Source organism: Lycorma delicatula, chromosome 9 (genome assembly GCF_047948215.1).
Source record: "Lycorma delicatula isolate Av1 chromosome 9, ASM4794821v1, whole genome shotgun sequence".
NCBI lineage: Eukaryota > Metazoa > Arthropoda > Insecta > Hemiptera > Fulgoridae > Lycorma > Lycorma delicatula.
Window position 1 is genome coordinate 107,579,687 of NC_134463.1, and position 17,981 is coordinate 107,597,667.

At 31.5% G+C, this 17,981-nt stretch overlaps 1 protein-coding gene across 3 annotated transcripts in view; it reads right to left on the reverse strand.

The window, feature by feature from the left end:
* Positions 1-3,554, reverse strand: part of DhpD (guanine deaminase) — a 46,893-nt gene extending 43,339 nt beyond the window's left edge. The window contains exon 1 of one of the 3 annotated variants that reach the window (XM_075375522.1): positions 3,161-3,554. The gene's annotated coding sequence lies outside the window, so the exon portion shown is untranslated. Of the gene's footprint in view, positions 1-2,094; positions 2,233-3,160 lie in introns of those variants that run through there. The other 2 variants (XM_075375521.1, XM_075375520.1) reach the window with 2 other exon arrangements.
* Positions 3,555-17,981: the final 14,427 nt, after the last annotated feature.

Consider the following 17,981-nt stretch of genomic DNA (forward strand, 5'->3'; position numbering starts at 1 on the left):
CTAATGAGGTGTAATACAGTTACTATTAGAAGATGGAAGTACAGGAGAATATATAAATATTGCAAAATTATTTTATACTGATGCAAGAACTTCTCAAAAGCTCTACAACGTGTTAATTCACGTGTCTTAATTCATTATACATGATGCTTGGTAATTTAACACTTAATTTTGATAAATATACAGATGCAAAGGAGAGGATACGTATTGGAAATCTAATCACATTTGGAAAATCTGTTTGGATAAAACAGTTTTCAATCCAGCCAGTATTTGTATGTTAAATTTCATTGTCCAGGTAACTACTCACTAATTATTATGTTTATTTGCTATCCTTAACTATCAATGTACATCACTTTTAACTAATTCAGCACTGGGGTTCATCTTTGAAATAGAACAGCAAGTTTAATTGGTCTTCGTTACAGGTTCTTTCTAAAACTTAATTTTTAAAGGAATCCAGTAGTTATGAATTTTGTTCACGAGTTAGTAGTTCATTGCATAAATTTATATGCATATTTACTTTACGCATTTTGGATATCATCTGATTTCAGTAGTGTGATGTATGTATTTTTCACTTCTATTAAACAGCTCGCAAAATAAGAAAAGTCATGATGAAGTAGCATTCAGATCAAAGAAACAAACTGTGATAAATCTTAAGCCATCTGAGCTTGATGGTGTGTACCAGACACAGACATTCAACAGAACGTTCTATCCCGTACAGCGCATGGTGTCCTTAGGATATCTAAAACTCAAATGTTATATTCAGTAGGGGCTATGAGAATGTGCAGGATATCTTGATTATACTGAAACATGCATTATGTCTCACTGATATTCATCTGACATATCAGATGAATGTCTGATATGTCTTCCAGGTGAATATCTCATGATATTCACAGACATTCTTCCAGGTTAATTTGTGATACATCTACATTCATTTTCCAAGATACATAAGCCTCAACCTTTTCTTTTTTATTATTTTAAGTAAAATATAAATAAGGCAAGATGCATTTTTAATAATATATAAAACTGTTGGGTGATTAATAATATGCACCTTTAAACTGTCAATTTAAAAAAGTCAATAAACCACAACTAGCTTTTTAAAATATTTTAAACACAGTTTTTCTTGTCGACTAAATGGATATGTACATTATAATTTAATTTAATGGTAATAATTACAAATTTTCAATTACGATTTAATTTAATGATAGGTATTAAAAATGTTCAATTCTGATTTATTCATAACAGATTCATTTGGCTATATTCATTCAATAAGGAATGTTGTAGTCAAAATTCTACCATATCCTGCCAAATGACACCATATCATTGCATTATATTACTCTGTTTTTTGAAGGATGTTTTAATTTTTAATTATTTTTCTTGTGGTTCTAGATCAGTTGTACAAATATTAAAGTGTTTTTAAATGGTCAGCAATTTACTAAAAATAGTGTGTAAATTACTGAAACATAAAAATTACTGATTTTATTTTAACCATTTAGTACAATTCACAAGGTATTTACTAGTATTCATAGGTTCTACAGTTACATAATCTAAAAGAAATATAACTTAACTTTCATAATTCATACTGATATCCAATTGATGTCTCACAGATGTTTTATAGGGTACAAATCTCATACACCTGAGGATGTTCTAGGAATATTCAAACTAGATGACAGCTCTCTTTAGGACTATAAATACCAGATCAAAAATAACCCATACATATTTTGTAGGTTTTCCCTAAGATATCATCAGGACTGGATAATTTATATTCTACGGATATTCCCATAATAATGCAATTTGTAAGTGAACATTGCAGAATATCTGTTAGGACAACTAGTGAATGTCTCGGTGCATGTTATATGGGATAAGTATTCAATTTAAATTGTTCTTACTGATAAAAATTCTAGGTTGAGCAAACAGAACACATTTTCACACAAGTTATATTAAGTGAATGGAAATCCTACATAGTAATACTGACTCATTACTTTACAGAATAATATAACAAAGCAGTAACCTCAACATTTTATATACGTAAAAATACATATAATCTAAAATAATAACTAAACAAGAAAAATTATAATTACAAATTGATGCATATTTTACCACATTCTAAAGATGTCTTTCAACTTGAATTAAAAACCAGCAATTACATCATTCTGAATACAATGCAAAACACAGCAGCACTAGTCAATAAAATCTTCTGTGTGTAACTAAAAGCATTTGGATCTGAGTAAGCAACTATGTTTGTTCCATACTAAAAATAATTATTTTATGTAATCTTTTCTTGAGATAAAACAAAAAAAATCATTGTTTTGTACATGTAATCTTGTAAATTACACCATTGCATAACTAAGTAGTTATAATTCCCTTCATGAATCTTTTACCTCTTTCTAAGTAAATGCTTTTTAACTGATATTTACTCATCCATTCATCACCAACAAAAATTAAATATATAAAACAAAAGATAATAAATAAAGATATTAGCATAGTAACTGTATTACAACATAATCCTGATAACTTTATTATTAAGAAAAATACCAAATAAAAATAAACTGCAACTACTGGACAAGAAATTGAAATCCAATTTTCATATACGTAAAATATTTTATCAGCATAATGAGTTGGATCTGTTGTCTTTACATTTGATAAAATGTACACTTGTCATCTTAAAAATAAATTTTAACATAACAGGCAATTACAAAATTTGTGTCTTGTAGTTTAACATTGCAACTAAAAAAAAGCAATTAAATAAAAATTTTCTTTCGCAATATTTATGACAACCACTTAAACTTTAAATTTTGAAAATGGTTAGGTAGGAAAACATGAAATTATTTTTTTTCAGTAAATTTTACAATATAAAAAAGTGAACTGAAAATTAGATTATGTTTAGATATACTAAAATTAATTATTCTTAATTTTCATTTGAAAACGCTTAATTCCTGATATATTTAGGTGTTGAATAAGTTATTTTCCTTAATTTTTTTACAACTAATAAATGACAAAGATTAAAGGGACGGAAGGTTATGTAACGATTTATTTGGAAATACATAGAACAATGAACAATCTTTGTACAGAATTAAGGAACATCCCTTTTACATATGTATTATAAAAAAAAAAATTCATTAGGTATTTTTAAAACGGGTTTGTAAATAAATTATTTTCAACTTACCAACGTTTATTACAGCGTCTTAAAATTATTAAGATAGATGCAATTTTTATGCACTTGAATAAATCACTAGCTTAAAAATAAATATAACAAAAGCAAACACACACATTGACGTGAAGTATGGCAAGACACACGTGATTTAGTGATAAACATAGTTGCTAAGTTAAGGTTACTTTGTTAAAATATCATTTTATCAAGGACAAACGAGAACAGACGCTACGACTGATAAAGAAAACAATCTTATCACAAACTGTTCCTTTTTTTTATAATATGCAACTAAAATAAAAGTACTACTTGCGATCAGCTTTTTATAAACATCTTAGGGCTACTGATGGAATCTCTCAATTGAAAAAATAGTAACAATTCGATAATTGAAATATTTCGAGATATCTCGAATTATCTACTGCATCATTCGAATGATGTTCTCGCTTGGAATACTACTTACTAATGTAGGCGAGTATTATTAATTTTATGAATGATAAGTGAATTTTACTATTACTTTTAATTCGTCACTCTCTCGGATTTGGAAGTTGAGTAGACTAATACTAACATGAATATGACTGATGAGAGAATCTCAACTGCTATTTTTTATTTTCGCTCCGCTCGAGTGAATATTTTAACACAGAATTACTAATTCCAGAAACAAATTTATTTTCTGACGTCGTTTCTCGCTACCTCGTTCGTATGCTATCTGTATTCCTAATTAATTTGAAAAAAATTATTTAAATTCGTACTCGCCGTGAACTCTATGTTATCAATTCCTAGGTCGTAGGAATTAAAATATCGCTACACTATAATCATTCCACTTAATCACTTTTATTAATTACACAAAAGATATCAAATGAAGAGGTAATTTTATTTTAAATAAGATGTCAGAATTATATATTGATTTTTTTTAAATTAAAAAGGGGAAAATTCGATGCAGCACTGCTAATTTCTTAACTACAAAAATAATTATTAATTAAGATTCGTTTAGAAAATCGGATAATATCAAGACGATAAAATAAAATAAAAGTAAACAAAATGCGAATGTTCTCCATCACTTTCAATTGTCATTTATAATTTTTTTTTTTAAATTAGCTTACGATCTATTTTATATTTTAATTAATTTTATTCTCAAAAACACACATTAAAGTACGGTTTTAATTTTTGTTCGTAAATTAAAAAAATTATTAAACTAAATAACCGGAAAAAACAAGTTATAAAAGATAAATCAGTTTAAAATTCCGCGTTAAAATAGCCATTTAAAAATATTATTTTGTTCAGGTTGTTTTGGAAATAGTCTATTCCTACGTAAATTGGTTAGCTGCCCAGTCTTAGAAAAACTCTTTCTGAGGAAACCGATGTTGGAGATATTCAGGAGTATTTAAAATTTATTTCTTATAATTCAGATAATGACGTGTTATACAATTCATAAAATTCCAAAGGAGTTTTCAGTCTATTTTATACAGAATGTCTGAAAAGTTCCCAACTAAACTTGTGTAGTCGATACAAGTAGCGCTATCTCTCGGACAACCAAGGAGTTATGTAGTACGATGTCTGACGAGTGTGTGCACAAAATTTCATCGCGTTTGGTCACTTCAGTCAAGATTTATATTCGGCCACGTACGTACGTTCATGTGACCTTGTGCAAGATGGAACATCCCAACTCCCGTAAGGGAAGACACCCGTCTTGTGACGATTCCGGTCGCCACACCACCCCCCTATTGCTAGCCCTGATGGGCTTTAATGGAGGTCGTCTTTTGACCCTCTAACTTTTTACATCTCACAGTAATAAGACAGGTCTCGTTGGGATGCCACCGATGTAAATGCCTCGGTAAACATTTACATCAGTGAATTTATGACTCAGCCTTCGCCTTTGCCTTTGCTGTAGGCTTTTTTCGGATACTTTGACTGTCCTACTTCGTTACTCTCTGAACCGGGACATGGAACAGAGAAGCGCGATAAATTTTGTGTTCTACTTCAAAAATCTTTCATTGATTTTTTAATCACCAAATGAGCAAGCATTTGGTGATGAAGCCGCATTTCGTACTACAACATACACGAGATGGAAGCGGTTTAAAGACGGTAGACAGTCGTTGAATGACGATGAAGTAAGCGGGAGACCGTCAACAGCTGTTCACGACGAAAATGTTGCGAAAGTGCGCGCGCTCCTCCTAGTTACCGTAACACTATGTTTAAAGTGTGAAACAAGATAACTGCATTTTTTCAATAAATCTGAGAACATTTTGTTCTTTTTAACAGCATCTTGCACAGATAAATTAAGCTGTGAGCCTCACATAGGTGTGCTAATGCAAATTTAAATGTTCATTAATCGCATTTTTATTGCAATTATTGTTTGCAACTACTGTCACTATTTTATTGGTGATATTCCATTCTTCGAAGATTGTTTTTAAAATAGAGCCAATTGCTACTCCTGTATGAACAACTAATATTTTGCGAGTCATGAGTACAGTTGAATGCAGTTTGTTGCTGTGTTTAAAATGATCAGTCATTGTAACAAACGATTTATTGTTATCGGCTGACCAAATATCAAAAAAATGAAAAATACTGAAAAATGTTTTATTGACTTTAACTAATTTTTAATGTTTTCTGATATTTCAGAGTAAATTTTTGGTAGCATTATACATGATAAATATTTCCTACTAGGTGGCATATACAATAGTTGCAATTTCCTTGCGTATTCTAAAAATACCAGGATTTTCAACTAGTGACAAAGGTTGAAATCAATAGCTACCATTTTAATGATGCATCTATCAATGGGCAATTTTATCCGCTATAAATAATTCTTTGTCATAACGTCCAAATAAACAGTTGTTTTTTAGATGGAGGTATATTAACTTTTTAAATGAAATTTTACTACCTGGTGTTTCAGCTAATGATGTGGAAGGAACAGAAATTGCATTACTGGTACAGTGCGACGGTGATTAATCGATGAAGTAGAAGTTTCGGAAGTATTTCCTCTTTCATTATTATTATATTACATAATTCTTCATTTAACTGTAAAGGATGTTTCCATTTAAAATTTTTTTTCAGGTTTGTAGTATTGCCAAAATACTTTAAATGTTTTTTGCAAATTTTACAGGAAACACTTTTGTTGTCTTCATTTTTAGTAAAAAATGTCCAAACAATTGATGATTTCCCCCTGGTTTCATAATTCTTTTCTATAAATACAACTAAATATGAAAGCTAAAGCTACAAGATATGTTGTCGAGTGCGAACTGGATTAAATGTTAAGTTCTGGAAATGATATCAATGAGATGATTGGTGGCCAAGAAGCCATTTCAAACCCAAAAAAAACCATTGCTAGCTATTTCAATAATTATTTAATAATGTTGTCAATGAAATATAAATTAAAAGTGATGAAAAAGGAGGAATGGAATTTTTTGATCATGTTCAGAATAATATTAAACTAAGTTTATTAAGTTAAGTTTTAAAGTTTAAGTTATATATTAATAAACTTAATATTTAGTTTTTATTAGTTTAAAATATAAACTTAATATTCAGAGTACTATTAAACTCAGCAACTTTGTGTTTAAGACCATTAATGAAAAGGAAATAATTAATACTATAAATTTACTATATAATTAAAATACAGTCAGTTGGGATGAAGTACCACAACTGTCATTAGGTAAGTAAAAATGCTACTGCTATTCCTTTAGTCAAATTACCAATCAATCAGTACTTCACAATGGTTGTCTTCCCAGATAATATAAAATTTTCCGTCATTAAACCGTTATATAAGAGGGGATAAGAAGTCTATATCCAATTACCTGTCTACAGCTCTTCTGTCTAATTTTGCTAGATATTTGAGAAAATAGTAGGAAAACAGTTAAAATTTTATTTTGAAGTGAATAATCTGTTTGGTTTTTGAAAGTCTTGCTCAATCGACTGCTTTATTGAGTATGTTGGACTCTATATACAGAGCCTTGGATGAGCCAAAATCAGCATCTGCTAAATGCAGTGATTTGTTCAAGGTATTTGAATGTGTCAACCATGCTGTACTTAAAGATAAGTTATTAAAGTATGGAGTACTTGGAATTCCTTGCTTGTGGTTATCCTCTTACTTAGAAAGCAGACAGCAGAAAACTATTCTGAACAACAGAGGAGGTGTTTACGAATCAAAGTGGGCAGAAGTAAAATTTGGGGACCTACAAAGTTCGATTTTAGGAACTCTTCTTTTTATTATTTACTTGAATGATCTTCTTTTAACTCCAAAGCAAGATTGCTTTTGCATGCCGATGATACTTCAGCTCTTATAAAAGAGAACTTCAAACAAGATGTAAAAAATTCAGGAGAAGAGGTGATTGTAGAATTGGAGCAATAGTTTGATTGTAATAATTTAATGCTCAATAAATCTAAATCAATACAATTTACATCTAATTCTAAAAATAATAATGATTTGGTGTTAAATGTGGGTAGTGAAAAGATTACATCAGAAAAATTGATGAAATTGTTGGGAAGAGACATAATAATGTTTGTTTTAACATGTGCTATTTAAGGAAGGTGACGAATTTTGAAACAAAAGTAGTGGCATACGTGGAATATTTTTATCCTTTAGTAAAATTTAGAACTATTGTATGAGGCGTATTTCCTCTCAGTCAAAATATATTTCAAATTTTTTTTTTGTCTTCAGTCATTTGACTGGTTTGATGCAGCTCTCCAAGATTCCCTATCTAGTGCTAGTCGTTTCATTTCAGTATACCCTCTACATCCTACATCCCTAACAATTTGTTTTACATATTCCAAACGTGGCCTGCTTACACAATTTTTCCCTTCTACCTGTCCTTCCAATATTAAAGCGACTATTCCAGGATGCCTTAGTATGTGGCCTATAAGTCTGTCTCTTCTTTTAACTATATTTTTCCAAATGCTTCTTTCTTCATCTATTTGCCGCAATGCCTCTTCATTTGTCACTTTATCCAGCCATCTGATTTTTAACATTCTCCTATAGCATCACATTTCAAAAGCTTCTAATCTTTTCTTCTCAGATACTCCGATTATCCAAGTTTCACTTCCATATAAAGCGACACTCCAAACATACTCTTACAAAAATCTTTTCCTGACATTTAAATTAATTTTTGATGTAAACAAATTATATTTCTTACTGAAGGCTCGTTTAGCTTGTGCTATTCAGCATTTTATATCGCTCCTGCTTCGTCCATCTTTAGTAATTCTACCTCCCAAATAACAAAATTCTTCTACCTCCATAATCTTTTCTCCTCCTATTTTCACATTCAGTGGTCCATCTTTGTTATTTCTACTACATTTCATTACTTTTGTTTTGTTCTTGTTTATTTTCATGCGATAGTTCTTGTGTAGGACTTCATCTATGCCGTTCATTGTTTCTTCTAAATCCTTTTTACTCTCGGCTAGAATTACTATATCATCAGCAAATCGTAGCATCTTTATCTTTTCACCTTGTACTGTTACTCCGAATCTAAATTGTTCTTTAACATCATTAACTGCTAGTTCCATGTAAAGATTAAAAAGTAACAGAGATAGGGAACATCCTTGTCGGACTCCCTTTCTTATTACGGCTTCTTTCTTATGTTCTTCAATTGTTACTGTTGCTGTTTGGTTCCTGTACATGTTAGCAATTGTTCTTCTATCTCTGTATTTGAACCCTAATTTTTTTAAAATGCTGAACATTTTATTCCAGTCTACGTTATCGAAGCATTCTTGTACTTTCTACGATCATCCATCTGCTGCAATATATCTTCTGATATCAGGTTTCCTACCAGTTTTCTTTGTTCCATGTAAGTTCACTCTGCTGATTTAATAATTTCTTTTCCTACATTCTCCCACTCTTATTTTATATTTTCTACCTTATCGTTTTTACTCAGACCTCTTGCGATGTCCTCCTCAAAAATCTTCTTTACCTCCTCTTCCTCAAGCTTCTCTAAATTCCACCGATTCATCTGACACCTTTTCTTCAGGTTTTTAAACCCCAATCTACATTTCATTATCAGCAAATTATGGGCGCTATCAATGTCTGCTCCAGGGTAAGTTTTGCAGTCAACGAGTTGATTTCTAAATCTTTGTTTAACCATGATATAATCTATCTGATACCTTGCAGTATCGCCTGGCTTTTACCAAGTGTATATTCTTCTATTATGATTTTTAAATTGGGTGTTGGCAATTACTAAATTATACTTCCTGCAAAACTCTATAAGTCGGCCCCCTCTTTCATTCCTTTTGCCCAGCCCGTATTCACCCACTATATTTCCTTCCTTGCCTTTTCCAATGCTTGCATTCCAATCTCCAACTATTATTAAATTTTCATCTCCTTTTACGTGTTTAATTGCTTCATCAATCTCTTCGTATACACACTCTACCTCATCATCATCATGGGCGCTTGTAGGCATATAGACGTTAACAATCGTTGTCGGTTTTGATTTTATCCCTATTACAATGATTCTATCGCTATGCGTCTTGAAATACTCCACTCTCCTCCCTATCTTCTTGTTCATCACGAAACCTACTCCTGCCTGCCCATTATTTGACACTGAGTTAATTACTCTAAAATTACCTGTCCAAAAGTCGCCTTCCTCTTCCCACCAAACCTCACTAATTCCTACTATTTCCTTCATCCTACCCATTTCCCTTTTTAAATTTTTTAGCCTACCAACCTTTTTGAAGCTTCTAACATTCCATGCTCCGACTCGTAGAATGTTATTTTTTAGTTTTCTGGTGACCCCTTGCTTAGTAGTCCCCACCCGGAGATCTGAACGGGGGACTATTTTACCTCCGGAATATTTTACCAAGGAAGGCGCCTCCATTATTGTTGTGTGAAAATGTAGAGAGCCACATTTTCTTGGAAAAAAAAACAGCTGTAGTTTTCCATTGCTTTCAGCTGCGCTGTACTCAGAGGACTGAGTGATGTTGATATGGCCGTTTAAGTCATTGTGACTCACGTCCCTAACAACTAGTGAAAGAGCTGCTGCCCTCTTTCAGGAATCATTCCTTAGTCTGGCTCTCAACAGATACCTCTCTGATATGGTTGCACCTTCGGTCCAGCTACTCTGTATCCCTGAGCACTCAAGCCCCCTCACCAACGGCAAGGTCTCATGATTCATAGGGGGATATTTCAAATAAGAAAAAAATTATCAGAATAATGTCTAAATCAGATTTTTGGGCATCATGTAGGCTGCTTTTTAAAAAAATATAAATTGTTAATGCAGCCCTGTATTTACTACATGTACGAACTGTTAATACATGTATATCAAAATATAAGTTTATAAAATGTCAGGGGAACACCAGTGGTGTGTTGCTGCAGATGGTTTCAGAAGCAACTGAAAACATTATGACATGAGTTTTAAATATCTTATATAAATTTACTTTAGTTTCCTGATTAAAAAATTGGAAGCTGGAAAATATCCGGCAGCCATAACTCAACTTCTTCAATATTTTGAGAGGAATAGAAGGAGAGATGAATTTTTGAACATATTGTGATTCATGGCTAAACTTGGGTCCATAATATTACTTCTGAATGAAATAAAATAAATATGCAGAGAAAACATAGTGACTTTTGCAAGAAAAGCAAAAATAATCTGTATCATAGGCAGGACTACGGATGCCTTGTTTTGAAATTTGATATGACATGTTGACATCATTTCTTAGTGGGACTTCCTTATTTATCGCTCAAAGAAATATCAGTGTACAATATTATTCAGAGTTTTTAAATAAAAAAAGTTAAGCCAGCAATAAAGTGTAATCAAAGTGTTTGTTCCTCAATGACAATGTTTGTCCTCACATTGCTGCTTTAAAATGGTACCTCTTTGTCTACTCAAATAGAATATTCTGCTTCATTTACCATTCAGCCCTGACTCAGTTCCATTTAATTATTACTTATTAGAAAGCTAAATGGAACAGGTTTGAGATGCAATTAAAAACATCTTTGATGTCAGAAATAACAAATCTTTACAAAAATAGAACAGGAGTATTGCTGTATAGCAAGAGTTAAATTAAAAAGTAATTGATTTTAAATAATTTTGATTATTTTGTGAATAAACATGTAAAAACGGATTTTTTTTTAATTTGAACTACTTCATAATTAAAAATATTAAATAAATAATGAATTATTAAATAAATTTATTTGTTACTGAAGGTATATAAATTCATAAATCAACATATTTTACTGAAATTTTACTTAAAGAAAAAGAAATCTTAATAAACAATAAACTTACCAGTCATTTAATATTTTTATCTCTTTCAAATAATTAAAAAAATTAGAATATGATTTAATGTAAAGCTATAACTGACATAATTTTAATAACCTTGTCAAACATTTTAAAGCTTCGTAAAATGTCAACTGCTGTGGGTTTTGTAATTGTTCTGTTATTCCATTTTTGCCTTATATCACAGGCAAGTTATATTACATATTCATTCAGGTTACAGTTCCAGTTTTTTTCAATCCCATTTTGGTAATTATTATTTGAAGTAATAAATTAATCTTTTATTACAGGCCTAATAGTTTTTGTGACTTGATATTTTTTTGTTTCATTAGCCTTTATTTTGAATAGTAATCAATTTTCAGCAATAATTTATATAAAAATAGGATAACAAAATGTATCACAAGTAGCCCGGCATGAGTTTTTCTGTTCATCTGTATAGATTAGTAATAATTAATATAAATTAATAGTAATTTAACATAATAATAATTAAATTATAATTAATAATTTTAATTAAATAATATGCTATATATTGTAAGCTAAATCTTTCTGTAATGTAATATTTAATTGATAATAACTAATCTGAAATGCAAATAAATTTGGAAGCTTATTAAAACAATTAAATAGATGAGATTTTATTTTTATATAAATATTTTCTATTTAAAGAAATAAATGATTCTTAATCTCTCTATTTTATCAATTATTATGCAATATGATTAACTTTTTATCATGATCATTTTTATTCTTTATTAATTTAACAAATTATAAAATTATATAATGGAAAATATTAATGCATTAACTTTTATGAAATGTAATGCAATATCAGTTCAGAGAGTTAAATACTTTTTAACATATGATATGATGTGCAGCTAATACCGATTATAAAGTTTAGTTTTTAATTCTGTGTTGATTTAAATAATAACAATAATAATGAATGTGAAATAAATGTTAATTATAAATCAATAAAATTCATTTTTTTAATAGATTTTAAGAATGTGCAGCCAGTGAAATAATATATATATAAATCCCTATAAATAATGATAATTATTTGGGATATTTTTTATTTAAATAAAAACTTTTTATTAAATTAATTCATCAAATATATTGATAAATTATTAAAATACTTCAATTTCAAATGGATTTTCTACAAAAGAGGTTTAATACAAGGTAAAGGTCCTATTATTTTTGTAAAAATATTGAGTAAGTATTTAAAATGTGCTTGCATCATACTTTTAACTTATTAACTGTTATCCAGTTAATGATTGCTTACTATTCTTTCTGACTTCTATTCCAGAGCGATCAACTCCAGAATAGAGGATAAGGGCCAGAATCGTTTTTATCCAGTTCAGTTTGGTTTTTAATTCATGATTTTATCAGTTTTTATCCAGTTCAATTTATCTTAAAAATAATCTTTTTGAGAAAGAATTAATTTCGCATGCACTTTTTTCTAGCATTACTACATAATGCACTCATGAAGGATAAAAGAATTGGCTCTCTAATCCCATAATTCCTAGTCTAGGATATATTGTTAATGTTTCCAACCATTTTATATTAGAAATAAAGAAGAGGCTGGTTTTTACTAGCTTCCTGAATGTGTGTTACATTTCATCAGTGCTAATAGATTTCAGTTTTTCCTCTAACTTTACACAAAATAGTATTTACTTAACTGTTCTTAATGACAGAAAACTTAAACCTTTCTCTCTCTCTCTCTCTCTCTCTCTCTCTCTCTCTCTCTATATATATATATATATATATATATATATATATATTTGTCATATAAAGTTAAAAAAGAGCACAATCTTAAAACATCAAAAAATAATTTTATAAAAAATATTGACACTTGAAAAAAACAAATTTTAATGCATAAGTTTTATAATTATGTTAAAATTAATACAGAATTTATTCTCATATAGGCTGCAGCTTGTGCTTGAGAGTAAGTGTATAAAACTTCTGCACAATTCATACATAACGATTTATAATTAGTAAAATTATTGTTAGATAAAAAGATTAATATAATGTTCAGAAAATATAATTATACACTTTTTATGCTTATATATATATGTATGTATGTATTCAATGATTTCCTCAGTTTAAAAAAACAATTTAGGGAAACATTAATCTGATGGAAAGGTACACAGAGAACAAACAATGATTAACAAAACTTTTTATGAGGAAGTACAAAGACTTGTACTTCTTTTTCGTAAAAAGTTTTCTTAATCATTGTTTGTTCTGTGTGTACCTTTCCATCAGATTAATGTTTCCTAGATTGCTTTTTTAAACTCAGCAAATCATTGAGTATCTTTCTATTAGTTATTTTTATTCTTAAAGTACTTCTTTACTAATAGGACAAATTACACATAACAAAATAACATATAAATATTAATAAAATTTATCGTATACATTAGTTAGAATCAATTTTTAGAATAATTTTGATTTTCAAATTCCATGTACAGTTTTAATTCTGTTATATTGCTATTCTAATATCTGTAATATCTGAAATATTATTTATTAACTTCAAGGTTACTACATGTGTTCTAAACTAATTATAACGTTCTAAAATGGTAACGAATTTTGTAGCGTGCGAAAAATACCAAACCTGACTGAGATTCAGACTCAGAACCTCATTTTGGATGAAAGGACAGAAGAAGAAGTTGATTTATCTCTAATTCTTTTTTCACTATCATTAAATGAAAATTTTATTACTTGATATTTGATAATTTATTCTTTTTCTGACGCAATATACAATCAATTAAACTTATTATGATGATAGTACTAAATACATTTACATTTGTACTTGTATAAAATGATGAATCCATAATTTTATAATAGCTGACAGTAAAAAAAAAATTAATGGCAATGTAAATTAAAAAAAAAGAAGATAAATGTGAAAAAAATTGTCCTAATTATTTTTATTACAACAGTAGACGTATATAACACGGAAGAAATAGATACAATTACATGAACATTAATAACTTTTTACTGTAATAATATTACTGTACATATATAAATTATGATCTACTTTAAATGACATATGTTTAAAATATGAAGTATTATTTCAGCTATCAGTTTTAGCAATTATAAAATCAGACAAACATGACAGGTGTATTTATTTCTTAATTTTTGTGTTTAAAATAATAACAATAATTTTTTTTTATTATAGAGAAGGAAAAATGTATTATGCACCAACAGGGAATTGATATTGTTCCCCTGTGTGGGACTTTCACCCACTAAAAAACCTAATCACCATTTGCATACAATTGATCCACCCTGGAACTTACTTACTTACTACTTACTAGCCAACACCCGCCCTTGGCTGTTGAGGCATTTGACAACACTCTGACCAATAAAGATGGGCTTCTGTGAACTCCGGCTCTCATCCAGCTGGGTATGGTTCAGGGCCGGGCAAACTTCCAGGTGATCAGCATCTGTTGTCTTGCAACCACACAGTGGACACTCAGGAGACGGCAGAACATGGATATGGTGAAGGTGATAAACAAGATAGTCGTGGCCTGTTTTTAGTCAGAAGACAGCTACTCTGACTGCATCCGGTAGGCCAGGGTTCATAGGACCGTCAGAAACAAAAGTCTCCTATCTTCTACCAGCAACCGTTTTGGAGTCTAGTAGAACCTAGTTCTACTTATTATGAGCCAATTTCGTGAATGTCTCGTAATTCGAGGCAATTTACACAACATACCACTAAAAGATGTTGATCGCAACAACAAAATTTAGTCCTAGTTCCCTTAGTGAACTCAACTTTAGTTCAAATCCCAGACTTAGATTAAATTATGGACTCTGGTCTGGTCCTCTAGGGAGAGGCGGACTGATCTCCCACCCTCACTCAACTCCATCGCAGAGTCCCACGTGACATTCACCTCATAAACCATCGTCAAAATGCCGCTACACCTCACGGCTGCATGGTACACTCTACCAACAGCTCGAAAAGCACCGAAAGTAGACTCAGTCTTACAGCACTTTGGATGCACTCAAGGAGACCATAGTATTTGTTCTGTCTCGGTCGCCACACCACCCCTCCTGGTTCCAAGCCCTGATGGGCTTTAACGGGATATTTGTTCTGTCCCCCATGCACCTTGAGAGGAGATATGTGAGCCATTTAGCTGGGATGGGAGATGGCCAGAATTTACCATAGAAGAGCTCATGGAGGCAGCCAGTTCAATAAAAGAGATAAACGCACCCTGACGCCATTTTCCAGAGCTGCTGAAAATAGCTATAAGGGGCAAAAATATTTGTCTGAAGAAGGGTTTGTTTCTGGACCACCGGAAGATTGCACAGCTGGTGCTAGTCAGTAAAGGAAAGGGAGATCCTCACTCAAGTTGACCTATAGACCTTTATGCATGGTAGATACGGTTGGTAAATTGCTGGAAAGAATGCTAAGACCCCTATTGAAACTTACAATTCAGGAGGCTGAGGATCTTTCGAGCAGGCAGCATGGGCTTTAGTGAGGACATTCTGCTATACAAGACATCTCTGAGTTGATGGAGGCCATGGAGCACAAAGTGCCATAGGCCCTTTGTGAAGCAGCTGGGCATTTAGTTCTGCTGGATGTCATGAATGGCTTCAACTCTACCCGGTGGTATGGTATTTTGAATGCAGAGTTCGGCATTCCTGAGTATCTACTCACCATGATCCGGGACTATTTGAGAGACAGATGACTTAGATGTGATACTTGTGTGGGGGATGAAAGAAAGGAAGCTCACTCTTGGGGTAGCACAGAAGTCTATTTTTCTGTGAAATGCGTCTTATGATAGTATGCTCAGAATTGAGATGAGAGGATGCGTTCCTGATTGGATACGTGTACAATATGGTCGCAGTAATCTCTGATTGTAGCGTCGACTTGATCAGCTTGAACTATTACTTGATCAGCTGAAGTGGAATCAGGTGATGAGGAGGGTAAGTTACGGATTGACAAATTACAGACTTGAACTTGCCCTGTCGAATACAGAGATTGTCTTGATGATTAGAAGAAGAGTCCCTACCATTGTCCCTATGAAAGTAGGTTTTCGAGAGATCTGCACCAGTAGATTTTGGTGAGGAGTCTAGGCGTTACGCTTACTACAAAACTTTTATTCTGAGCCCATATCAGAGGAGGTGCAAGAAGGTGGCAGGCGTGACAGCGACCGTTAGTAAACTGATGGCCCACATAAATAAACCAAACCAACGATGAGAAGGATATTGATATCAACAACACATTCCATCATTCTCTACAGGGCAGAGATATGGGTGGATGCACTGGCAGTTAGGAAGTATTGTATCTGCATGGCCTTTGTACACCATGTGGGGGGTAGTTAGCACCCCCCCCCCACCATCAGTGCTGGTGCTGTGAAAGAGAAAGTGATGATATATGTCATCATCTTTTTTGTTTATACTCAGTATGCCTCGGAACAAAGGGCACTATGTTTGGCGTTAGGAGAAGTCTCTCCAGACAACATTTTTCAAGTAATGATGACAAATAAAGAGGCTTGGGACTCAGTGTCAGCTTATATCAAACGAGTCCTGATACATAAGAAAGAAGAGGAGGGCTGCTTAGAAGATTCATGGATGGATAGGAGAGAATGGTAAAAATAGGAAGGTTATTGCTCTAAGGCAACAAAAAGCACGCCAAAGACTGAAGTAATGTGAAAGCAGTCCCAAATATTAAAAAGCGGTTCTTAAAAATATTAAAAATTATTATAAAACTATTTGAAAATAGTTCTTCCAAAATATATTTTTACAAATAATTATGGAGCTTTTTTTTACCAAAGTTATTGATACATTGTTATTAATAAATTTGTCCATTTAATATGGTTTCTTATTATAATATCAGACAAATATATTAAAAATTCAGGTGTATACAAAAGAAGTTTCCTAATCGCTTTAAAATGGTTGACTTTAAATATGGTCACTAGTAACTTCACTGAAGAATGTATAATTACTTAATTTATATGTTTATTTCTTCTGGTTTCAATCCATCTTCATAAATCACATAAGTTTATCTTATGAAAAAGTATCAATTAAACCTTAAATATTTGAAACTAGTAGACCTGGTAAAGCTTCGCTATTGCTAGATTTGAGTATTTATATAGATTAAATGAACACAATTGAAAGTTTGATAAAACAAAATGAGCATTACCGAACTTCACAAAATTTAAACCTTTCCCTTTTTCTCTTTTATCCTTTCTCCCCTTTTCTCCCTCTCCCTATTTTCCTTTTCTCCATTTCCTTTTTACTGTATTCCATTTCTATTTCCCCCTTCCTATTCGCAAATTTTCTTTCCCATTTACATTTTGACACCTAAGGAACCTAAAAAGCGGATGGAAATTTTCCACATGTTCATATGTGTGTTTGGTCTTGCACTCCTTATATCTCCCGAACTACTGGACCGATTTTTACCAAAATTGGTCATATTACGTCTACATATGGGTCATTGATGCCACTAAATATTCACTTTAAAAGGTCTAGGGGGTAAGGCTGAAGAGCAAGGTCACCTTCAGTATCTTTAGGTCTAATTAAGGTCTGATTTTTCTTAGGCACATTTGTTAACAATTAAAAAATAATATTTGCAAAAAGATTTTTTGCAAAATCGCACCCCCCCCCCCTAAAAGATAATCTAAATAAGCTAGCGGCTAAGTGAATATAGTGCGTCAATAGTACCC